Source organism: Camelus bactrianus, chromosome 5 (genome assembly GCF_048773025.1).
Source record: "Camelus bactrianus isolate YW-2024 breed Bactrian camel chromosome 5, ASM4877302v1, whole genome shotgun sequence".
NCBI lineage: Eukaryota > Metazoa > Chordata > Mammalia > Artiodactyla > Camelidae > Camelus > Camelus bactrianus.
Window position 1 is genome coordinate 79,044,731 of NC_133543.1, and position 26,658 is coordinate 79,071,388.

General features: G+C 42.6%; 1 protein-coding gene and 1 long non-coding RNA gene across 8 annotated transcripts in view; one reads left to right on the forward strand and one right to left on the reverse strand.

Annotated features, from left to right (window-relative positions):
* The window catches only part of SPATS2L (spermatogenesis associated serine rich 2 like), a 157,247-nt gene extending 131,885 nt beyond the window's left edge, over nt 1-25,362 (reverse strand). Inside the window, exons 1-2 of one of the 4 annotated variants that reach the window (XM_045508000.2) lie at nt 25,301-25,362; nt 3,981-4,029 (exon numbers count right to left, since the gene is read on the reverse strand). The gene's annotated coding sequence lies outside the window, so the exon portion shown is untranslated. Of the gene's footprint in view, nt 1-3,980; nt 4,030-23,888; nt 24,086-24,765; nt 25,067-25,093; nt 25,199-25,300 lie in introns of those variants that run through there. The other 3 variants (XM_010971891.3, XM_074364197.1, XM_074364196.1) reach the window with 3 other exon arrangements.
* LOC105082315 (uncharacterized) overlaps nt 24,071-26,658 on the forward strand; it is a 48,611-nt gene continuing 46,023 nt past the window's right edge. For all 4 annotated transcript variants that reach the window (XR_836525.3, XR_012507135.1, XR_006720701.2 and 1 more), the window contains exon 1: nt 24,071-24,224. This is a non-coding gene — a long non-coding RNA (uncharacterized LOC105082315). The remainder of the gene's footprint in view (nt 24,225-26,658) is intronic.

The window sequence follows — 26,658 nt, forward strand, 5'->3', positions numbered from 1 at the left end:
CATATGAGTGCACATTTCTCTAGAACACATACACACACACAAACACACAAGTGCACATGTGCGTATGCATGAGAGCGGAATTGCTGGATCCCACCTAACTTAGGTTAAAAACAAAACAAAACAAATCTAAGGAAAAGTAATTCTAGTAAATCACTTGGCAATCAATTTTAATGTAAACTAACTCTTAGGTAGCCATGAGGAAAGCTCATTAAATTACTAGATTTATCCTTCCCTAGACTTTCACTCCTGCCCACTGATTAAATTTGAACCAAGACATTAAATGCACTTAACTCTGTTAAAAAATAGTTTGAAAATTCCCAGTGAATTTGCTGAAGCCAATTCTCCCAAATCTCCTCTCCCTGCCACATTTATATTTTTTATGTACTGTAATTGCATTTTTCCTTTTAATGAGGGCCAATATTGTGTGTACTGAGAGCACAAAATGTTCATTCAAATTTTAAAGCAATTTTGCACCAAAAGGTTTCAGGTTAGCACTCATATTGATCAAGCATGGAACATCAAAAATGTTAACCCTGAGCCAGACAGAGGGGCGCAAATATAAACAATGGAGATTAATTCCAACCTCAGAGTCTCCAATGTTTCATTACCATTGTTACCAAATGGACTACATACATGGGACATACTTAGATGACAGTATTGTGGCACCGGTAAATCTGCTCATCAGTCTCCCACTGTCTTATTGACCACAAATATAATAACTAACATCTATTATACTGTCAGGCACTATCTGCATATTAGTTCATATATGCAACACTTTCTTAATCCTTAAAACAACTCTGTGAGATAAGTACTATTATTCTTTCCATCTTACAAAAGGAAACTGAGGCACCGAGAGGGAAAGTAACTTGACTGAGGTCCTACGGCTGTAAGTAGCTCAGCCGGGAATCAAAACCAAGCTTCCTGGTGCCTCAGTACATCCTCTGCTACACTGCCTGGAACATGTTAGCTTTGTTGTCATCATTGTTGTTATTATTCTGATAACAACAGGAATAGTTCTTTAAGACCAAGGCAAATATGTGAACCATAGGAGGGAAAAAAAATCAAAGTACGTTTGTTTTTATTTGAAAATTTTGTGAAAACGATTGCAACCCGGCAACTCTCATTCCGGGAGAACTAATTAAGAAATGAATTAAGGGATTCAATGGTACCCAAATTAGTCATTAGAGCTTGAAGATCTGGAGCTCTGGTCTAAATCCAGCTTTGGCACTTGCATCCAAAATAAACACGACCAGATAAGTACCACAGCTCACAATTAAAATGGATTTATATGGTTTATGCATCCACATGGGGGAGGTCTCTTCCTAATTGAATTCGGACACCTCTTCAGCTATTGTGGGTTTCATTTGCCCTCTCCCTGTTCTTTTGTAACTGCTGGCAATAGGATTATGCTGAGGGAGAAATCATTTCAATCAGTGATGTCTGCAAAATGAGCATAAAAAGATAAAAGTAAAGCCTCTGAACTATAATTAGAAAAGTCCTTAAGTGTGCTCATGTGACGTGTGTTTGAGACTACTACCAACTGGCAAGACGAGTCACAGAATGGACGTCCAATGTCACTGTGCTCTAGGATGAGCAGCCAGTAAAGCTAGTGTTCCAGCATGCGACCAGAGTAGTCTTCCACAGGCCAAAATACCCCTGCTTTCTACCTCTAACATAATTAGCACCAGATAGCTGGAGGCATCTCATTCTCCTGACAAAAATATGATCAGAATTGTTTTCAATTGGTACATCTTTCCATCAAGCTGTTTGTTGCCTTCCAGCAGAATAATCAGAGTTTCTGATTATTTGGTACGTTCCAAGAAAACAGGAATTGATTTTGCCCTTGCTTGTCCGATGGGGAGAAGCTGCCAGAATTTACATAGGAACTCTTCAGTTGCCTAATAGAAAGAAAAACTAAGTTTTGTGTGTGTGTATGTATGAGAGAGAGAGAGACAGAGACAGAGACAGTGCGGGAAGAAATCAACCAGTAGTTTCCAAAATAATTCTCTTTGAACAACAATAAAGAAATTGTTTTCATTCTGAGTCAGATTTCAGATATTCTATTCCATTCATGGAAAACAACCAACTCCCACTAATGTTAATGGCTCTTTTCAAAAAGTTATAGTCATCTTCCTACTAAAGTTTCAGGGTTATGGAAAAAGAATCAAGTTTAGATTAAACATTCTTGGAAACACCCAGGTGCAATAAGACCTCATTAATTTGGACTACTTCAATTTGGAATTTACAATCATTTGACAGGATATGGACTACAGATGATCTTTTCACAGTGAATATATGGCTTGCTAAATAAGCAAGTTAATTTAAACAAGCAAGACTGCTGGGGGAAAAAATAAAAATATTTCAGGAAAAAGTATGAGAAACCCAAAATAATGACCTGCTTCCTGTCCAGCAAGTACCTGTGTGAACCCATTCAAATACCAATAGCTTGTAGCAATAGTAATTACCATTTATTTGAATGTCAATCTTATATAGTCCACTTTATGTACAGAAGCTAGAAATATCCCAACAACTGTGAGATGGGTGTAATTATTCCCATGTTAGAGAGGAGGAAACTGAGGCTCAAGAAGCAGGTGACAGCAAAGACTGCACCATTGCTAGGCAGCAGAGGCAGGATGCAAAGCCAGGTTGTCTGGCTCAAAAGCCTGTGTCCTTCTACTCCCACTCAACGCTGAGTGAGCACTGAAGATTGTGAGCCAGGTTTCTAGATTCACTGGACCAAGCTCTTCAACAACAGAACAGCAGCAAAAATGGTTATCACTGCGAGGAGGGAAGCCAGGCAGCCTGGCTCCAGAGCCTGCCCTCTTAACTGTAATTCCTTTCCGCAACACAAGGATATCTAAAAAAGACTTTTCTCCCTGGTACTCTGAAGTATTCTGCATGCATGAAATGACTCTAAAGAAATTCACAGAAACATCAATGTAGGTGGAGAAGGCACATGTAGGTGGGATCGGAGTGTCTCCGGTCCTCTGTTCCTTGCTGAGACCTCCCACCCCATCAGAGTGACTTGTCTCTTCAGTCTGCACACCTGTAAGAAAGCACTCTGGTGATGAGACCCTGAGAGTCTGACAAAGGCTGTAACAAGACCTCTGGGAGTCAAATGCAGGCACAGGGAGAGCTGGGCAGGTGAGCAGGACGAGGATATGGGGAAGAAAGGGACTATCTCCAATGGAAAATGATTCAGCCATTAAAAAAAGAAAAAGAAAATCCTTCCATTTGCCACAACATGAATGAATGGACCTTGAAGGCATTATGCTAAGTGAAATAAGTCAGAGGAAGATACAAACTTTACGAACTCGCTTATATGTGCAATCAAAAAAAAAAACTAACCAAACTCATAGAAAAAAAGGATCAGACTTTTGGTTAACAGAAATGGAGGATGTGGTGGGGGGGAGGGGGAATTAAAGGAAGGTGGTCAAAATGCATAAATTTCCAGTTACAATACAAGTAAGTACTAACGACATACGACATGATGATGGTAGCTAACACTGCTGTATGACACACAAGAGTAAATCCTAAGACTTCTACCACAAGGAGAGAATTTCTTTCCTTTATTCTTTTCTTCTTTAAAAAATTGTATGTATATGAGAAGATGGATGTTAGCTGGACCTATTGTGGTAATCATTTCATAATATATGTAAATCAAACCATCGTGCCGTATGCCTTAAACTCATGCAAAGATGTATGCCAATTATTTCCCAATAAAACTGGAAAAATGTAACTACTATATATAAAATAGATAAACAACAAGTTTATACTGTGTAACACAAGGAACTATATTCAGTATCTCATAGTAACTTTAGTGAAGAAGAAAATCAAAACGAATATATGTATGTATATGTATAACTGAAACTTTATGCTTCACCAGAAATTGACACAACATTGTAAACTGGTTATACTTCAATTAAAAAAAAAAAACTTGGAAAAGTGTGGGGGGAAAAAAAGGGACCATCTCTACTTACCTGGGAATCCACAGAGATGGTCCTGAAAGCGGCCAGAGTCTGGAGTGCTCTAGGAAAAAAAGAAATGTGGGCAGTCAGATCTGACCTTTCGAAGCCACACCACTCATCTCCATCACAGCCACAAGCACGGGATCTGGAGTTGGGCAGACAAGGAATTGGGCCTTACGTGTGACTTGAAACAGTGTGGGTGGAGTATCTTTCTGTGCTTCAGTTTCCTCAACTGTAAAATGGCCGCTGATAACAGTAGCTTCCTCACAGAGATGTTGAGAAGACTGGATAGTATACAATCTGTGCAATGACCTTAGCACACACGGTAGTGATATTTTAATGATGATAGATAACATTTATTGCTTGCTTACAAACTGTCTGGTGTTGTTTTATGGCTTCAAGTGGGCTAACTCTTCAATACCATGAGGTAGGCACTATTACTACAGGCATTTTGCAGATGTAGAAAATGAGGCACAGAAAGGTCAAATCACCTGTCTCAAAAAACAAACAGGGCAAGTGGTGGAGCTGGGACCATCTGGCTACAGGGCCTGGACTCTAAACCACAGGAATATCCTACCTAATTTATTACAAATAAATGTTAGCTGTTATTATTGCTTCTATAATATTCTCCTCTCCAAGAAATATCCATGCAAGCCCAGGGAACGCATCATTCAGCTAGGAACCACTTAGGCACAGAGACAGGGGTTGGGGTTATAAGTCAACCAGGCAACCACTGACTAAGTCAACAATCTCTTCAAGCGTTCCCTGAGAATCCCTGTGCAGCTGATGCTCTGTTAAGCACTGTCGGGGCTTCAAATGCTCTGATCACTGATCCTGCACAGTCAGCTCAACCTCCATGAAACAACCCGGGAACGACGACAGGAGGGAAGGACAGGACAGGACCTCAGGTCGCTGGATGCTGTGCCTGGCTTGGCGCCAGCTCTCTGGGTGACCTCCAAGTCAGCTGACCTCTCTGGGTTTCATCTTCAAGTAAGAGGACTGACCTACGGGCTCTTAAGCTGTGAGATTCTAATTCACAATGCTATTCTGACTCTCTTTCAATCAGACTAACTTTTCTCCCAACAGTCCATTTCTGAGAGACTCTATTGTAACCCTTCATTTATCTAACACATTGACTGAACACAATGTCAGGCACTGTGAATAGTGCCCAGGACAGCAACACAAGACAAAGCCTATACTTCGTAATGAGCTCTGAGAGCATGATTAGTTCTTATCACAGGAATCTTGGCAATCGGAAAACCAGGGGAGAGTGCAGCCCTGAGGACAACAGCACATGCCCGGTAGGCCCCCACCCGAACCCTGGAAGTGACCCCAAAGAATTCTGCATAAGTGACCTGGGTGTCCCAGGGTGCCCAGCAGTCTGAGAAGGGGGTGCCATGCTAAGATTATGGGACGGATAAGAATGTCTGTGAAAAATAAGGCAGAAACCAGACAACCAGGGAGATGCTTGAGTTGAGAGTTAGGTTTGTTTTCTAAAAGTAATAAACCAAAGAGATGAGAATTCAGCTGGCACTTAACTACTTGACTTCCTTCACTTTAATAAAGTACACCAATGGCCATTCTGATAGCAATCTTTTCTTCTATGTATGCGTGTCCGAGCATGCACACGTCTGCTTCTTTGAGAAACATTTACTTTGACACAAGATGCTACTGACTTTATTTAAAGATCAGCTCATCACACTTTTAAGATATATTTGCTTTTGTGGAAACTCCTTGGAGGGAGATAATTCAGAGTATAATACTTCCATTAAAAAGAAATTGATTTTAAAATATGCTTTTCAAACTTTTGACAAAAACAATTCTCTGATTTTCTTTATGTACCACAAAAGGCAAACACTGTTGTGCTGACAATGTAATAAATAACAAGAGTTGTCAAATGAGATATTAAAGATTTATAGTTTTAATTTTTAATAAAGACTTTTAAACATAACCCAAAATTTCCATCAATCTTTGACATGGGAGGAAGTAGCATTTTGGTAAATTCCATCTCCTACCACAATAGAAGTCACAGAAGATGTTTATGGTTCTTAGAGAGGGCAATGATGGTGTTCTTTACAGGATGGTTAAATATTTGCAGCATATAACTTTAGAAGGCACAAAATGGTACAAGATAAAAATGTATTATTTTGACAGGTATTCAGGTAACGGATACACTGTCTTTGCTATGTCTCTACCGAAGTACCCAGTGCATGGGAGTCTACAGAGAATTTAGTTTCTAAATTGGCTCTGAAAGGGATTCCAAAAATATTTTAAGCAACAGCAATATTGCTGGAGGACATGCAAAAATGTCAAGGATGACAACTCTGAGGAACAATACACTCTTGGATACATAAATTATAGCTTTCTTAAGCCTAAGATGGAAAAAAAATTTTTTTTAGTAATGATTATCCCCGGGGTAAAGAATTATAAGTGATTTCCCCTCTTCTGCATAATTTTGTCTGTTTTCCAAACCTCCTATAATGAGCACATGTTACTTTACTAATTTGAAAAAAGATTTTTTCAATCTCATGATATGTTAAGGAAAATCGCCTGATGTAAAAAATGAAAAGGCTTTGGAATCAGACAAACTTGGGTTCACATCTCTGCTTATACCCTTTCTAGCTTGGTGCCCTCAGATAAGTTACTAAGCAGCCGAAATTGCACATGAAATGGAAATAACACATGCCTTACTATTACAAGATAATGAGTATAGTTTCATTCTTAATATTGGTATCTCTCATTTTTAAAATAAACTTTTAATTTTAAAATAGTTTTAGATTTACAGAAAACGGGAAGATAGTACAGAGTATGCCCCACCCACTTTCCCCTATTACTAACATTTTACATTAGTATAGTAAATTTGTCACAATTAATGAACCAGTTTTGATACCCTGTTATTAGCTGAAGTCCATACTTTATTTAATATAATAAACAAATTTTATTTGGGAAAAAAAAACCCCAACATATGCCTTAAAGCAATATTTTGACTATTAGAGGTTAGATATTTTAGATGCTGAGCACAGAATAGGAGCCTAATAAATGATAGTCACTCTTCTATTCATACTACACAGGCAGGAGAAGTCAGGCTTTTCCCATAACAGTAAGTAAGTCTGTTGGTTTTTATAAATCACTGCTTCAAGTCATTTGTTTATAGAAACACTGTAAGTTTTTAACAAGTAATTTTCAGAAATTTTCTAACAATGAAAAGTTCACAAAAAGATTAAGAAAGAGGCTCCCATCTGACACTCTTTCATCACAGTTATTAGATCCTTACAGCCTGAGACTCTTGGGTTCACTTGCATTAGCTGCTTTGCTGCTATGTTCAGAAATCCGTGGGTTGGGAGGAGAGTTGGGAGAATGGCTTACAGCAGACCCTTTGGAACAAAGAGAAAGAAACCACAGCTACCACAGTCAAGGTCTTTCCCCTATTGTCATTCTCTGTGATTAAAGTGAGCAAAAATGGTAGGACTGCTCAAATGAAGGGTGAGGGACAAGATCAGAGATTCTCTGGCTTTTCTTTCTTTTATGGTAGCTATGTTGGTATTTTCATCCTATTCAGCTGAAGATAGTCCAATCAAGTAGGTTTATGATAATATATACGTACTCAACAAAATATGACTGGTGGGGATCTGCTGCCCCCGGATATATGTTGCTGTATCTTGACTACAGCAAGAAATATTGATTTAACTGGCTTTAATATCAAGTCAGGTATTTGTTGACACGTGGAAATGAAAAATATCAAAACCAGGAAAAGCTTGATATAGAAGTCAAATCCCATTTCAGCTCACTCCAAGGGACTGTCTGAAAGTCTTCTGTTGTACTGGAATTAATGTTCTAATGATGCTTGCCCCAGTCAGAAATAACAGGAATCGTCATTATAATGGGACTTGCTACATAAATGAATATTGGTTTAGATTCTTATGTAGTACAATTTATTGTAGAAAGCATAAAAGAAAGCAAAAAAGAAAACAAATCATTACATACTTAACCTCTCCCTTTCTCTCAACCCTGGAGTCACATCTTGCTTTCTACCCGAGGTGTGTGATGTTCTGGCCTTTGTAACGTTTGATTGCTCTTTGTTCCCCTGGCAGTGCCTAGTACAGAGCAGATGCCCAAGAAAGAGCCAGTGAAGAAATGAGCTGAATGAAATGCGGTACCAAAGCAAATGAGGGAAATTCAGAATAGTTTCCTGCGCAGAAGGAGAAACAAAATTTAGAAATTGATTCAAGATGATCATAGCAAACAGGTTTAGCCATTCCCAGCCAGCCTGCTCAAGGAGTGAGGGGAGCCGGGGGGCCCTCTGTGGGCTCCCTACTTCTAAGTGTTGGTGAGGGTTTGTATAAAACACCCAGCACTTGGCTCACTGGCTCCCGTCCCTGGGGAATGCTGCAGGGACATTTCAATCATTAAGCACCTGAAACACCTTCAAAAGATCCTAGTGTAGAGTCCAAGCTGGGGTGGCCAGCGAACAAATCCTATCCTTCTAAAGGACTGAGAAAAAGGGTCACCATGAACATCTGGGAGGCAGAAAAAGGGCAAGAAGGTTAGCCCAGGGAAAGGGAATTAGCCAGACTCAGGAGCAGTTTCTGAGACCTTGCTGACATCACCAGAGCTGGGGGAGAACCTCACAGAAAAGTCGGCAAGACGCCCAACATGAAAATGCCTAATTTCTTCTCTTTCCTTCTCCCCTTCGGCAAAATGATTGCTTTAGTAATCAAAGACTTTCCTATCATTGTTTATAATGCAGTCTTGTTGGAATATGTTTTTCTATCTGATTATCTTTTTTTTGTGAGCCTTTTTTATTGAAAGCTAAAATAACACATCAAATATACAAGTTTGTTCCTATCTTGGAACAACATAATAGACCTAAATGCCTATTTTTATAAAAGTCTTTATTATGTTCAAAGGAACCACATATGGAAGCCAAGGGCCCCGTTCCCTCATCAGAGAAACATGCTGTGAGGGTAAGCATTCAAGCCTTGAGAGATGCCAAGCTCTCTGGGCACCAGGGGCTTCCTGGGCAGAGAAAGGGTCTGTCCCATTTTTACTGGATAAAGTATAAGGAGAGAGTTAGGAGGATCTGTTGAGGTTAGTCCCAGGAGTGGTGTATTTTTACGTATATTTTACAAATATTCCCATTATTCATTTCAAAATATTTTAAACGGTACATTAGTTTCTCCCGGGAGGTGTGGCCTGTGGCCATTAATTCCTAACTCGGAAACTAATCATAAAAGCGCTTTTGAGTTAACCCATTGGTTTGCTCCATACATTTACTCCTCCCCACGACCTGTGACCGTGCAGGAGTCATTCTCTCCATATGAGAACAGAGGGCGCTGAGCTCAGACACAGGTAAGCACTTTGCCCAGTGTTAGACTGAGTGCTGGATGGAGCGACACATCAGATCCAATCCTTAGATTCATATCCTATCCTCTGTCCACAGGTCTAACTACTCGCTCGTGGTGCAGAGAGCCCAAATTTAACTTGCTGGGCCCTTCCCACCTGCAACACCACCACAGGGGACATACTCTCCATGGGCCAGGCTGGTGGTCATGCCGTGTCAAGAGGCAGACTCTTTTAGTTGTTGGACTATGAGGGGCACTGTTTCTCCCTTGTAAGAACTAAAATGGCAAAAGGAACTAGAACAATTCTAACGCAAGAATGTGTAAGCTCAAGGGTTTTGAAAATTCAAGAACTCAGAAACCAAAGATAGCTTTCTTGACTAGACAATAGTTGGTTATAAACTGTGCAATGAAGTGCTTCTTATAAAATCTTACTACTAGGTTTTTTTTTTCTTTCTTTCATTTTCACTCAGAACTGAAACCTACAAAATGACAGACCAGGACTATCCTATTAAAAGACAACTTCAATTGTTCCTTTGTTCTAAGAAACTGCATATTAGGTACTGACTGGCAATACCTATACCTTGATCTTCATATTAATTATGCATTTTTCCTCCAAAAATTGACTGCCACACTACACTCTGTAAGTCAGATTTGAGAGCTGCCAAGATAAATGTTCCAAATGGCTGACTTTTTAAAGACAACCTGTCAGTTCACCAAATAATTCTTTGGAGTTTTATCCCAGGATACGTTATGTCTTCCCTGTACCCATACTTACTTACAGCAATTGTTCCAGCTCTTTTCTGATGCAACATCTTACAGCTAAGGCTAAAGATTTTTCCTTTCAATCCCTAATATGCAAGTAATGAAACTCACAACCCTTTCTGACAGCATCAATTTACTTTGGCTGTTATTGTTTAACTCCTATACTGATTTGTGGGAAATACTCTGATTCCTAGGGAGATAAGTCATTCTGGCCTAGTCCATACAACTAAAACAAAGATGACTTTTGTATTATTAACTAAATGTTTTTCTCCCCTGAGGTTTGCTTTCATCAAATAATCACACCAGTGTTTTATTTCCTGTAGTTAACACCTTGTTTTAATGAGGCTTGATTCCAAAACATGTAAGAACATACGAACACAAGAGGTACTATATGGAGTGAGCCAAGAGTTTTAGCCAAGTGTCCTATCTTTTATGTGACACCAAGTGACACTCTGTGAAAAGCACAATGGTAACTATTCATTCCGCCAGCCTTAAAAAGATAGACATGAACTGCCTGCCGGAATGGAAAAGCTTAAGCTCTGAAATCAGACAGCTGGCTTCAAATACCATCTCTACCATCACTATCTCAGTGACCCTGGGCAAACTACTAATCTCCCCTCAGAGCCTTTTCATCTGAAAAATGGGGTAACAGATGTACCTCAAAGGGGTTATGGAAGAGTTAGATGAGAATTTTGTGATTAAAAAAACCTAGCATCTAACCTGGCATATTAGTAGATACTAAAGAATTGTTAGGTGGTTTTTTTTTTTGCTTCTTTACATTTAAAAAAAAATGCCATTACTAATTCATTTTGTTGTCTATGTACAAAAAAGAATGCAAAGGATATTAACTCGGGTGTTCTTTGTGATGGCAAGGAATTGGAAATGGTCTAAGTATAGGGAATTGATCACATTAAGGCATATTCATATGTTGAAATGTATGCAGTCATTCCAAACATTTTTCAAATAATATGCTATGGGAAGAGAAATTGCTATCCTAGAATTTAAGGGAGGAAAACAGACAAGACAAGCTGTATGACAACAATAATGGCTCACATTTACTGAGCATTTGCTATGCAGCATGCACCACTCTATGCACTTTACATGCATTATTTTATTAATTCCTACAATAAACCAACTAGATGCATGTTGTCATTACCTCTGATTTTATAGAAGTAGAAATTGAAGTTTTGATAGTTTAAGCAATTTATGAACACTACATAAGTAGCATAGCCAGAACTGGAATCTTGAAGTGTCTGATTCCAGAGCATTTTTAACTTCTATGCCACACTGATAGCTCAGTCACTTCCCAGGTCCACCATGAGGCCAGTTAAAACACATACCCACAGCCCCCCTCCACACACACACAAATGTATGTACATACTCACAGCCACACATACATGCTTATCTGGAAGGAAAACACACCAGATGCTAACAATGACCATCTTTGCGAGGTGAAATTTTAGCTGACTTTTTATTCTATTTTATCCAGCTCAGTATCTTTCCCAAATTCAATGAGTATGCATTATTTTTACAATCAGAAAAAAACTTCTTTAAAAAAAAAAAACTTTGTGAGGGTATTTTGTATAATATAAAGCACTACCAAATAGTAGTATTTTTATAAGGCGATAGTTTATTCCTTGAGTTTTTACATATTTGGGCTTCTCAGTGCTACTATTCTTTCAAATTATTTTGTCTTCCCATGACGTCCAAGCTAAAAAGCGTGTAAAAGACTGTTTTGTACATGAATACAACAAAACATAGCACAGAAAGCACCATATGTATAACTGACAGACTGATAATAATATAAAAGTGAAAGAGTTTGTGTGGTGGAGGGGGAACACTTCAAATAGTACAGAATTTGCCACGTAGAGAAAAGACATCCATTAGGGACATGATGCCATCAGCTCATTGTCTGTCATGGTCACAGTTAGTGAGACTATCATGGAACTGTTTACGTAGATGCCGGCGCGCTGCCTGGACCTGCCCCAGCCTGATTACTGTCTATCCCGGGAGGTGTGAGTATAATGATGTGTTGGAGTGACACCTAAGCAGTGATTTCCTGTCACACCACCAGTTCGTTTTCAAAGCAATGATTCCATAAAGAGAACTGAATGATATACAAAAAATCAATTCCTTTGAACCAGATGAGTTCATACGAGTTGAAATGTGAAGTACGGATTTATTTTACAAAATAATTATTTTCTTAATAAATTAAAAATAAGGTCATCTAGATAGACGTTTTAGTAAATTTTTCAAAAGAAAAACTGACACAATCTAGTAGTTATTCCAAATTAATCTCAGTTCACTTCATTATAGAGGGTCTTTCATTGGCAACAGTGGGCCAACAATGATATAGCATCACCAGGACCAGGGCATCTGACTAAATCCTTCCCGACTGTATCCTCTTACAGTGCTTGGGGGCAAGAAAGTAAACACAAGTGAAAGATACTCAAAGTCGTTCAAACAAACAAAAAAACAATGAACAAAATTCATGTATGGATGTCAAGAAGTCTTTTGTAGAAAGTCACAGGGCTCTCTTTTTGGCCTGTCTTGGTCCATATTTTATCAACGACAGAGAAAGTACCATTCTCAAATGTGTAACTGACAAATAAGTGAAGGATGGACCACTGACAGGTTGAATTTTTAAAAGAATTCAAAAATGTCTTCATAGAGAAGAAAAATGATTTGACAAAAAGGAACAAAACTTAGAAAGGATAAATGTAAAATCCTCTCCATAGGTTCACACAGTTAACCGCACAGGCACAGAATTACGGGAGAGTTGGCTTTGTAGCTAGTGCTCAGAAAGAGACTGGCAAGTTTTACTTGACTTTGGAAATAAACAGACAACGTGCTGCCCCTGATTTAAAATGGAGGCCAGAACAGCATCTGACTAGATGGACAAAAGAAGGGTGCCCTGGACGAGGGAGTCGGCCGCAGCCCTGTGTACTCTGATGCTCAGAGAACTCAGGAGCAGGGGGTTGAGTTCATGATACCTCGCTTTTAAAATGGCACAGGCAGAGTGGTGGGTGACCAGAGGGTTAACAGGATGGGGAATCTCAGTTAAAAGAACTGGGACCACGTAAGCCTGAAAAGAAAAGCCTTAGAAGAGGAGACACCGTAGCGATGGTCAAATATTTGAAGAGCTAGCATACTCAGGTGCATGTCTACTCTGTGGCACTCCAAAGGGCGATGAAAGATTGCAGTATTCTCATCCGCCTGTGCTTGCTAATGAGTACTGGTCCAACCACAGAGGTCAGAATCTAAAGGGGCTTAAGATCTGGGAGCACTGCACACTACTGCGGGCAGAAGTCCTCAGCATCACAAAATTGTGACCATCTCATACCTGGCCGGGTTCGAATGGCACCTGGTCAACTGGGGTACTGTGGAAGGGATTCCTGCTTCTGGGGGGAACATTAGACCACAACACCCACATTCTATGCTTCTAATTTCGTATCAGTAACTTGCATGAAGATACTTAGTCCATTTATATAAACAATATCTAAATATTAATAAATGAGAGATAACTATACATCTAAAAACAATCCAAAAGAGTCCAGAAAGTCAAATTCTACCAAAGTGCGGAGATTATAAATGAATTTTATCATGGCCACCTCAGTTGATATCATCCATTACAGCTGAATGGTTCTTGCTCTGGGACTACCAGAACAATATATGAGTTTATATATTCAGTGCCACAGATCGGCGTTAAATAATATTTTAATGGTCTTTTTAAATTTTAGAGGCAGTAGATTTACACTGTCTCCTGGAGTGTTCATGACTGTATACGACACCACACTGAGGCTGTGGTGTTACAGTGGGGCGGTCACTTGCATCGAGGGCCCGGGAAATCACTGGCATATTCTGAATCCAGTCCACCATTCAGATTTCACAGGCAAATAGCAGTCACAGTGGCCAACGTAACATCTTCCACTTTCCCCTTTAAAAACTGCAGGACTGACTGCCCACATTCCTGTAATAAACACTGGTCGCTCAGAAGTGGCAGTATGTCAGCTCAGACTACCTCACTGCTGTTCGGGGGCTTCCATAAATGGGTTTCCTCGGTTACGTATTCGCAATCACTACAGTATATGAAGGTTAGCCCACACTGAGAACAACATTACCTCCAATCAAAACCATTCTTTCCTGAGTACACTAAAGCTTTTCCCCCCTTCTTGTAAGCAACAAAGGCTACAACAAAAGAACTTCCCAAACACCCACGGTTAAGGAAAGAATGGCTCCAACAAAGTAAGTGTGAAATCTGCCCCTGGCATCTAATTTGTATATGAATCTTCCTTGTCAGGGCATTTTTGTGGCTTCCTTTATAATTTACCAGGAAAGAATAGAAATAAAGATTTATTTTGATGGCAGCGCACCTGACTATTCAGAGGTTCAAAAACTTGCTTTGTTTATTCTAATGTTATCCTGGCAGAGGATGTAAACAGGCCTTTTTTCCACAGCTTCATGCTGTACTCATAATCCCAGATGAGTATTTTCACAAATGCAAACCATCAGGCAGGGCAAAATGTGAAGGCAACTTCCTTCTGGTCCTTTTTCACCTGGTGATGGCTGAATTCTGGGCCCCTTGACCCAGATTTCTTGTCTTTTTCCTTATCAATCTCAGGAAACTGTCTATAAAATCATTCAATCTAGGGCGTACATGTGTGATGTTTAAGTTACCTTCCATAGCATTGCATTTTAGGCCCTGCTGCGGCTCACTTTATATCTTGTTTTATTTAGTCACAAAAAAAATCATAACAAAGCAAGTAGGTATTATTAATTTCCCTTCATACATAAGAAAACTGAGGTTCAGGAAGATTAAGTAATTGGCTCAAGTTAATACAGCCAGCCAATTGCATGAGTCAAAACCAGGCTTTTCAAGCACCAAACATGTCCTCTTTCTCTTCTAAACCATACTGGTCTTAGGAAAGAGAATTGAGTTTTTATAATGTAGGGCTTTGTAAAGTAGAGAGCAAAGAAAGAGAAACTTGATATTTAAAGTGCTGTTTTGAGTAGAATGGATTCTGAAATCACATTATAAAGGGAGCCACCTTTGGAAGGCTTGGAGATAACTGATGAGGCCCTTACCCAAGGCAATTTGGGATTCCTACACGGGAACTCAAAGCACAAACTTTGGGATGTGAGAGAAAAGGAGAACCTGGGACTCAAAGAGAAAATGTGGTCACTCAGGAATGCGGCTGAGTTCCAGCTTCCTAGGTAAACTGCCTGGGCGAGGCCAACCTCACGGTCAGTCCAATGGAAAGCGACTGGGGTGCAGGTGGGAAGGAACCATAGCCCTCCTGCAAAGGGCCCAAACTGGTCCCAGATCCCGCAAATTGGGGAGCAGTCACCACAGCAGCATGGTCACCACTTTCTCAGGCCATTCCCTGTACAGGTATGACTTTCAAACTTTTATTTTTAGCACAGGGATCTTTTCCCCTTACCAGAATCTTCTACTAATGCCTAACATGTAAGAGCAAATCAAAACTGCCCAGGGGGACTCTTCTCAGCACCAAGGAGCTCAACAGAACACAGCAGGCAAACCACCAGGAGGAACGGGCTGAGTCACACGGCCTATCAGACTCACTGGCATCTGCATAACTCGCCTGGTGATAGTCATGGTTTCTTCCCCTCACCTCCGGCTTTCTCCCTCCTGCTCCAACCTGATAAGCTCTGGTTTCCTATTGCTGGTTGGCTTTTCCACTTGAAAACATAAAGCTCTGCATATCTCTTAGGACATACTCTCTTCTGGGTCCTTCTGACAGCCTGTATACCTTCCTCCAAGCCTTTTGGGCCAAATGATCCACAGATTGCTGCTTGCAGTATCTTAAGGCATAACTAAGGAGCACTTACCAGTTCTTGGGCAGGCCATTTTGTCTGATGCACAATGCCTTTATCACATACATATTATTGAGGCTGAAGACTCTTGGGGAGCAGGGACTTCGCCCACTGGGGGAGGCTCCATGGCAGGAGGAGGGATCCCAGAGACCCAGGCGTGGCTCCTGGTGTTCTGCCTGGTACCTCGCAAGCAGGAGGCTTCCTGGGAATGGGACTCCAACTGCCCGGCCCTTCCTCCTCCTGTCTCCCTCGAATCCTTCCTCAAGCACACAGTCTCCCTGCTTCCCTCTCCTGATGGTGACTGGGGAGGCCTGCGGAGACAGAGGCACCTGACTCGTGACTTCAGCCCTGCGTGTGTAGGGCCCCTGGCTGTAGTTTTCACAATCCGTCTCTCTGATCCTGAATCTTACTTAAAGCCCTTTAATATCTCTGGATTTAGGAAACTGAGCAATTGCTGCCTCTCTATACCTATAGGGCTGACGTAATCATGCAAAAAGCTCCTGGGCTTGGCTCATATAGGATGCCTCTCCTGGGAACGAGGAGATGTTCTCTAACAATGCTGTCTAACAGAACTGTAGTGCGAGCCACAGAGGGAGTTTAAAACTTCCTAGTAGCCATGTTAAAAACAATAAAAAGAAATATGTGAAATTAATTTTAATAATATATTTTATTTAACCCACTATATCCAAAATGTTACTGTTTCAACAAGTAATCAATATTAAAATTAGTTAATGAGCTATTTTACATTCTTTTTTGCAGACCAAGTTTTTGAGCCCATAGTGTATTTCACTCTTGTAACCCAGCTCAGTTTGGACGAGCCACGAATCACGTACTCAACAGCCACATGCAGCTAGTGGCCACAGTACTGGATGGCACAGCTCTATCATCTCTTCTTGGTTCCCATCCCTCCTCTCATCCCTCTCCTGTAACAACTCATCTCCTTTAGTAGGGATGCTGTGGGCAGGGGGAGGCAGTGGGGACCAGGATCATTAGAGAAGACTTTGATACACACCTGAAGGGAGAGCCCAGATCACAAAGGAGCTTTTGTGCCCGGCTAGGGAGCTTAGATTTTATCCTGGAGAAGCAGTGACTCTGCCGAAGGATTTTAAGCAGCAGAGAGTCGTGATCAAATTTGCCTTTTAGAAAGGCGGCCATGTGGGGAATGGATTGGAGGCAGGCCAGGCAGAAGGCAGGGAGACCAGTTACAAGGCTACTGCAGTAATCCTCAAGAATGGTGAGGGCCTGAACCAAGGCGGTCATGGCGGGAACAGCCTAGAGAGGCAAGAGCAGATGCAGGAGAGTTTGAGAGGGTCGTTTTTAAGGGCTTAGTGATCAATGAGAATGAGGGGTGCAGGAAGAGCAAGGAACCCAGAACAACTCCCAGATTTTAAACCTGGTGAAGTGGATTTCTTTAGTTGAGGCGGAGAACATAGAAGGGATGGGCTGGTTGTAGAAGTGGAGTGTTGAACTGGCTGAGTTTGACATCCAGAGCAGACGTCAGAAGAGTTCAAGGTCAAAGCTGCAGATTTAGGAATCAACGACATGCAGGTGACAGCAGAAGAAAACAGTCGGTGAGCTCCGCAGGGCAATTGTGAAGAGTGAGCAGAGGGTTGAAGGGTGAACACTAGAGCGCGCGGAGGTCTGCGAGGAGAGGAACCCACAGAGAATGAAGAGCAGCTGGGCAACAGGAGAAATGAGGAGAGAGGAACGACTCAGAAAACAGGTGGGCAAGGCTTCAAGAGTGGTCCATAAGCCAGATGTGGCACACAGCTCAAGAGTTAGAAGGGAATTCTGGACAGTAGATCCTGTGAGGGACAGAGGTGGCAGTTTGGAGAGAAAGGGCTGTAGAGGGTTGGAGAGGAAGGGGGGAGGTGGGCAGATGTAGGTCTCGCATGAGGACCTGTTCTTCAAGGAGCTACCTTCTAAGATCGGGAGGGAGATGGAACATCACCAGACTGAAAGGGAAGGGGCCATGGGGGTTTTGTCTGTCTTATCTTCTCTTGCTTAAAGAATGAGGAAAATTTACACGTGCTTATGTGATGAAAGAGAAGGTTGCTTGAGACCCTGAAGAAAACAGAGATAGTGGAGCAAGTATCTTGCTGAGGAAGCAAGAGGGGACAGTGTTCAGACTGGAAGAGCGTAAAGGGAAAAAAAAGGAGTGGGGAAGAAAGCCCCACCATTTGTAAGGAAGACACAACATCACCACTGCAAAACTACTTTTTCCTTATTTAGAAATGCATGTGAAATATAATTACGCATGAAGTTTTTCTTTCTTTAATAGTACTATGTATCATGTATAAAATCAGATAACTGCTGCTAGAAAGAAGACAGTAGTTTTCCGGAATTCCTGTGGATATGTGGTCCTGCAAGCCTTTCACATTCCTTTGGACTTAGCCTAAACATCACCTCAGGGGATGTTCATCACTGGGGAAAGCCACAGGTTGCATACAACTAGAGGCCTCACTGACTGGTCCGTAATTGTGCTGAACTGATAGGGAAATATTTCCAGTATCACCATGCATTACCTCCAAGGGGTAGTGTAAGAAAAAAGCCACTTATCAATTTGGCAGATTTGATCAAGTTAGGTTAACTTCCCTGAGCTTCAGGGCCTCCTTCTCAAAAGGATACATAATCCCGACCTTGCAAGATAGCTGCTAGGTTTAAATGGGATGATCACTAAGTGGTAGCCATCATGAAGATGATGATAACTGTATTCACTCTGTTCACAATTTCTAGGAATTGGGTGCTGCTGATAATAAATTAGTGCTTGGCAACAATTAGCATCTTGAGCCCCAAGGAGAATTAAAAATTCAATACTAGCATTAGGAAGGGTGCTTAAAAATCCTAATGGCCATCTGATGTTTGTATCCTTTCTTCATCCAGTACCTATTCTGTCTGTCCCCTCAGACTGCCTGGTTAACACCTGCTCTACAACCTAATTGCTTCTCATCCTTTCTAGGTTTCAGTACTGCACACTGGTAAAACGGTGTGGGCGGGGGTCCAAGAGCACTGCTCTGAGGAAGAATGGAGACAATGCATGTATTTAGTTAGACATTACCTGGTATAGCCCATGCTTGAATATATTTAGTTTTGTGGCCTCATGAAACAGAACAACCCATAATGAGCCCACCTTCCTTATACTGACCTCAAATCTGTCTCCCTGAACCTTAACCCATCTGTCCTAGTTTGACAATCCATGGGGTAGTTCCATAGAATCAGAACCAGGGAACTACAGAACAGTGTGTTTACTCACTGATCGAGCTCTGCAACTGGGCTGTGTCCCTCAGATGGCTGGCCACTTGGGACCACAGTCAGGGCTGACCTCTCCCCGTCTACATTACTGTGAAAGTTCCAGCCTACAGTGGTGTTACTGCAGGAGACCTTTTTGAGCATTCTAAGCAAGTTGGATGCCACCTAGAAAGGCACCAATTATATTGCTTACGAGGTTTATTTTGCGCTTTATGTCATGGTCAGTTTAGCACTTGGCACCAAAAGTCATTATTGCAGGTATCTGTATATTCTTTTAAGTTTCATTGCTGAACGCTGCAGATCACCAATACCCGGGAGAGTCCTAGCTGGGTTTCAGCTTTGGAGCAGTGGTAGTATAATAGAGGACTGAGGTTAGGGTCAGAAAACCCTGGAAATTCTGCCCTACGCTCCTCCCAACCATGCTGCCCTTCCCCCACCCCTGTGTGCCCAATAATAGCTATTGAAATCTTACCCAAAGCCTTTCAATAATCAGCTCAAACAACTGTCACTCTGGGAAGGTCCCCACCATCCTACCAAGCAGAATGAACTTTTCCCTTCTGAGCTCTCTTAGACCTTTGTTTCGGGGACACATGTGTTTTTCTCCTGCTAGACTATAAACTCCTTCCTGGCAGAAACAGGGCCTTGTACAAAGTGAGTCTTATTAAAGTTGAAAGAATTGAATTTTGTCCTGAATACAATACGATGGGTGTGGCAGCTCTTCCTTACCTCACTTTTCATCCCTACACGGAGCTACAGATGATTTATTTTTTAAAGCTTTTAAATGAAAAGGTTGTGTAGCTCTGCAATACAGTCTGGGATTCTGGAGCCGATAAGCTGAATATTTATATAACTGATAACTCTAGTCTAATTGTTTTATGTATAAAATACTGGCATAAGGCCTGAATGCTTTCATTTTGGTCACTAATGGGACCCATCACTCCACCTTAAAATAACGACAGCCTCCTTAATTCTAACTCATAACTGCCAGCCTCCATCATTATCTCAACTCTGGAAAATGCCAAGGCCTCAGAAGCCTCACAGCTGATGAATGGAGAAGGCTGATTAGAACCAGCAAAGAGAAATGGGGGAAAACTCCTTGACAGACGCCTCCTTCAAACAACTGTCCCTTTTATCCAATGTCAACATTAATTTCTATATTAACAAACAGTTATCAAGGTCATGACTAGGTGTCAAGCTGCAAGCTAGGCTCTGAGGACTCGATGGTGAGCAGTACACAGGCAACATCAAAGCCCAACTTGAAAAAAAATTCACCCTTCTAGTTTATTGATTCTACAGGTTTACTTATCAAGGGCTTGCTATGTCCCAGGCCTATAGACACAGCATACAGGCTGAAAGACAGCATACAAGGTACATCAGTGCCCTCAAGGAACTTGCAATCGAGTCGGGAAAGCAAGAATTAAGAACACAATCGTATAAGGGAGTATCTCGTGGTCTACAGGAATGACACTGACAAAAGGGCTGAAGAGGAAGAATATAATGAAAATAACATGATTACTTTCAAGTGAAAGTGGACTTGAACTTGGTGATGGTGCTTAGGTCTGAGGGAAAAAGAAAAGGCATTCTAAAAGAGAGAGTATGAACAAAAAGGAACAAAGTCACCTTAGAAGGGCAGTGAGGTCTAGTAAGTAGGAACAGTAGGTTCATGTTGGAAAAGTAGAAAATAAAGTTGGTAAGTCAAATTTGGGCAAGAGTGAGGTATAGTAAAACCAAGTTGAGAGGTTGGACCAAAAGTGGTGGGTGGGAGGATGGGGTAGGGGGCATAAAAAGTATTTGAACTAGTGGAGAGAACACTAGCTCTGTAATCAGACAAACATGAGTTCAACACAGACTTCCTGTGAGACAATCCTTGGAAAGAATTCTACGGAGAAGTGTTTTAGGAAGGCCAATGCAGTGGAAGTACGCAGAATGGGGGAAACTCACTGACAGAGACAATTGCAGTCTTCTTACAACAGTGATGGCTGTGGGCCTGGGCTTGGGGAGAGTGAAGGAGGGCTGCCAAGGAAATGTGGGGTCTGGCTGGGAAAAATTCTGATAAAGGAAGCCTTAACAGGACTTGGTGCCCTCTTTTACTAAGGGACTGAACAAGAATGAAGAGTCAGGGATGGTTCCTAGGTCTGGAGTAAGGGTAATGAAGAGAACTTAACAGTATGAAGAAAAAGAAAGTCTTTTCATTGTGAAAGGAACAGGTTTAGCAGAGAATATGAGAAGTTTACCAGGTATGTGGCCTTTGGCCTGTTGTTAACAGGACATCAACCATGGAAACTATTAAAACAGGAATAGACTTTGGGTTCGGACAAGAGATAAAGATTTGTATGATAAAAGGATAGAAAACACCATCACGTTCAAGAATATTTTTATTAGAAAATAAAAATACTAGCTGTTAAACAAAAATAATGGGAATGATATAAATAGTAAAGAGCAAAGCATCTTCACAGCCTAAATAGGCTCTTAGCTATGGTACTTAGGGGATCCTATCCATTATCACAACACTGAACGAATAAACTTCTGTAGAAATTCAACATATGGCCTATTTACATAACAAGCATCACAGCTCCAAATTAGCAATTTTGATGTGTCAAGGAAATAACACCTTCATAGCAGACTACTTCAAAAAATGGATGAAAAAAGGAAGGTTTGTTTTTCTTCTATAATTATGTGTACTAAGCTTTTAACTGTTTGTATCGTGAAAATCATATTTTAATTGTGTGATTACACTCTGAGACAGAACAGGGGTGGAATGAATTTCAGTGGCTGCATTTATGCACAATCATTCGGAGATCAATAAACAGACTCCATCACTTAAATCTGTCCATATTCTATATCTGCCCTCGTGTTCTGTGGCATACTTGTATAAGCAACTGGTCTCTGTACAAAAATTATAACAGCCATATGATTCAATTATCACAGTCAAATAACAGTAAAAGGTCTACAGAAGATGACTAGGAAAGACGTACAAGGGAGCAGTGAGTAAGCAGTATCTGTTCAATGCATACAAAACCCACTCCACTCTAATCACAGGGCGAGACAGGTGGTAGCAGCTTAGATCGTACCATGAGCAACCTCAACTTCTTCCATTTTATGAAACTGTATCCAAAAGTTCCTGTCCTGCCTCACTTGTAAGATGCTGATTAAAGCTGTGTGAAGAGAACAGGATAAAGACCACCTAGGTGCCTTCAACACAAAAGCCATACATGAATATTCATTGATAACAAGAGCAACAATTCTACGATCAGAGACTGAGAAACTCGTAAAACTTAAAACCAAAAATGAGACACTTTTAAAGCTTAACTTCGGATGGAAAGTATTTCGATTTGTCGGCAAAGCTGGTCTTTGACACGCTCCCGACTGGCGGCGTGTCAGGCTGCAATGGTGTGGCCAAAGCATTTTCTTTCCCCAATCGTTACAGAGGTAGCGGAGCAGCCTCACAAGCCAGTAGAAACCCCTCCCCACAACGGCCACTTGAAAATCAATGCAAGCACAGAAATGGTCAATTGAAGACTTTCATTAGGGAGCTCCCTAAAACAAAGTGAATATAAAGGAGTCTTGATCATTTTCCCTGTCTAAGATAAGTACTTTAAACTAAGTTGACTCCCAGAAAATTATTTAAAATTTTCAGAGGCAGGGATTAAAGAAAAAAAGAAAATTGCCAATTAATATACTCCATTCCCAGATGTTGAGTTTTTACTATCCTCTTAAATATTCTCTGCATTCAACTGATTGTATTTTTATGCAAATTATCCTTTGGAGCTCGTCTACTTTGTGTGTGTGTATGTGTGTGTATTTAAAGCCACACAGATACAGAACTGCACATATTTTCTGTTCTGCTGTTCCATAAAATTGGTTTTAACAAAGCTTTAGTATAATCCAAAACTCTAATTAGAGACTGCAACAGTATTTGCCTTGTCCAAATAGAAAATCATTCCTAAAGTTGATCTTTCCCCAGTTAAAGATGCAACAAATATTTCCACACACAGATTTTTTTAAAAACACTACCATTGTTTGATAAAAATTGCCCCCACCCACACAACACACTGCTTTCTGGTTGATATAATTTTATACGGCCAATGAAGGCAACTGTAGATTTTATTTTCAGAGCATCTTTCAAAATTACTGAATTTGTTACTTGAATATATATGTATTTTTCAAAATGAAGCAATTTCTGACTTCCTGTCCTTTCTTTTCCCTGCCATATTGCACATCTGCTTAATCTCTAGAAAATAAAATCAATCAGTATGGCAATGAACCGTTTCTTTAAGACAAACCGGTCATAAAGGTCACAAGACTTTCAAATACTGGCATAAAGCCTCTTCCTCTGCATAGGTTCTAAAATTTCAGTCATTTCTTTCTTACTTCTGAGGGAACTGGTAAAAGTTTTTAATATGACATTAGAAAATTTAAATAAACAAGTGAAAAATATTACACATAATGTTTTATGTAAAGAAAGAGACTGTGGAGTTCAAGGATTTTCACTATTTCTCAAGCCACAGAAACGGTAACACACTCAGAGGGAAAATACTGCACAGAATCTTTATAGTGTCAGGTCTCCAAAACCTTGGCATCTACTAAAACCAGGACTGCTGGGAACTGAAAGCTCAGGAAGTTCACAAAACACACACACCAACCCCCCACCCCCACCCCAAGAAGGGGAAACCTCCGGCTGAGGAGAAAATTTCGGTTGCATCCCAGTCCAGGTAAAGTCTCAGCCCTTCACCTCCTAAGTCTGCAGTAAGTATTAACCACCGAACAGAGTGCGAGTGAGCGGGGTCGATCTTCCGAGACGCGGCAAAGTCGAGGGTGTGGAGAGAGCGGGAAGACCCTCTCGCGTCCCCGGAACAACCGCTGTCTTGGGCTCGGGCCGCCGCCGGCCGACTCCCAGTCCACCCGCCCAGACGCGGCAGCGCGCCTGCTTCGTCCAGCGACCGGTCGCTCGGCGCTACTCGCGTCACCCCCCCGGCAATCGCGGCGAGTTTGCGGACACCGGGGGCCGCTGCATCCTGCTCCAGTGAGCTCGGAGAGGCAAGGGTTTCCCCGGACCCGCGGCACCCAGGTTGGGCGGCGATCGAGGGCGAGATGGTCCTGGCGAAGGCGGCTCGGAGCGAAAGGGCGGCGGGAGGGGGTGGGTCTCCGTCCGCGGGGCGGGTGGAAGGGGGCGCTCGCGCAGGGGAGGGCAGGCGACGGACCGCGGCCGTTCAGATCCGGGGCGGGCGGGTCCACGCCGGAGCGCGGCGGCCACACGCTCGCCCGGGACGCGCGAATGTGCTCCGGCCTCAGCGCCTCCTCCCGCCACCTCTTCCCGCCCGGCGGCTCGCTCGCCCGCGCCTGCCCGAGAAAAGAAGGACGGCGACCTCCGCGTCCGGTCCGCGCCGCCAGCCCGCGTCGGCGCGGAGCCGGGGCCACACCCAGCGCCCCGGGAGGCGGCGGGGGCTGGGCGGCCCAGGCTGCGGATCGCGCGGCCCGGGCTCAGCCACCGTCCCGGCCCCAAAGGCCCACGGCGTCCGCCCGAGCCCTGTGTCCCGGCCCGGGCCTGGCGAGCGGGCGGGGACGGGGTCCCGGGCGGCGGGGGCGGCGGCCGAAGACCCCGGGCTTACCTCTGTGCCGAGCGCTGGCCGCTTCGTTCCGGGCCGTGGGGACAGGGATCGGGGGCGCGGTCGCCGGGGGAGGCGCGGCGGCTGTGGCGACTCCTGCGACGCGGAGGGCGGGCCGAGCGGGAGCTGCTGCCTGGGCCGCGCGCCGTCCGGAGCTCGCCCCGCGCAGCCGGCGCTCGCGGCGGAGGGTGCAGCCGGCTCGGCCCCCGGGCTGGATTCCTTCACTGACACAACTCCGGGTCGGCCCGCTCCACGCAGGGACACTCCCGCCCCTCGCAGGCTGCCCCCGCCCGCCGGCCGGCCGGCCAGCCCGCCCCTCGGTGTCACTCACCCAGGCGCACACACCCCGAGCCGGCGCCCCTCGCTCCCGCTCGCACACACAGCGCTGCTCACGCCTCTCTCGGGTTTTGTATCCGCTCACACGCACGTTCTGACACAGATCCCTTCCCTCCACACGCCCTCCCAGCTCCTTTCCCACCCCACTTTCTAGAAGAATCCCCGTACAGCTTCCGCACTTTGCTTTCTGCCCCACACCAACCTCCTCGCCTTTCCCGAAACCTCCGCCTCACTTAAACTGCCCCTGTTATTCAAAGATTTTGCCACAACCCGCACGTGTTGCAGGAGAGTCATCCACCCATACTCAGGAGAATGAACTTTGCTCCCCCTGGCACTGTCTGCAAATGCAAGATGCTTCTCTTTTTAGAAAGCACTAATGCTTTCTGGTGCTGAGCCAAGCTCTAAACATAAACAAAGGTAGCCGATTCCTAAATGACCTGAAGAACTAGACACGGAAAAAGTACTGGGTTGGGTTGGGTCTGACCTTCGAAAGGCGGCTAACCCGGAGTGTTCCGGCCCCCCGTGCCCTTTCGCTGCCTTTCACGCAGGAGGATGGGTTGCTCTGAACAATGTGTGATAACCAAGTACCAGATAGACACTGTGGGCATCAGCCCATGGATTTCTGCCTGGGAGTACCGTAGTAGGGAGAGTAAAGGCAGTTTCTCAATCATTATTCCTGATGGAAGCACTTAGATAACACACCTCTTCCAGAGGCTGTAGAGTGAAATGCAGGCAGCGCTCCAATTCAGTGTATTATTTTTTTAGAGGGTGACTTAGCCTCCCTTTTTCTCAATTACCAGTAACTTTCTCAGCGGCTGCTTGGTTGTCAAAGCCCCTTAGAAATAGACTAGTAGTTACTTAGGCCTCGCACTCTTCAAACTCTAAGGTTCCCATGCGTGTACAGCAGAATGGTATATCATCCAGTGTTCGGGAATTCATTATTTGAAATTAGATACAAAAACCTTTCTGGTAAAGTTCAAATCTGCGAACATAAGTTGTCCCTGTTGACAAAGTGCGGCCCTAATAAGGGGTAAATAAAGAAGCTGAAAGTAAAGGAACTCATTTTCTTATGTGACTTGTGGTGGATCTTGTTTGACTGGATGGGTGTGTGGATCATGTAATTGATTTTAAAATATTTGTAAGTGCTTTATAAGTATTAACTCATTTAATCCTTGAAACAGTCCAATCAGGTAGGTTGTTTTTTTTTTTTCTTTTTTTGACCTTTTTTAGAGATAAAGTAACCGAGGCACGGAGAGGATAATAGTAGAGGAGGAATCTGGGCCCACCTATGCTACAGACAGGAAAACCTGCTTCTAGACATCATAGTACATGCAAATATAAAGGATAAGCATCATATTGCTTATGAATTTAGCTGGAAAAGGTAACTGGTAACAGTTTGCTTTGGAATTTAATGAACTTTTTAGGTTCTCTATCAAAATAATTCACTTAAGTTATGGGGGTTTCTCCTCATAATTAGAATTCAAAAATGAGTAATAAATTATTGTTTCCTAGGAGGGGCTTTGGAAATAACATCTAATTCAGTAATCACTCCTTTCTTCT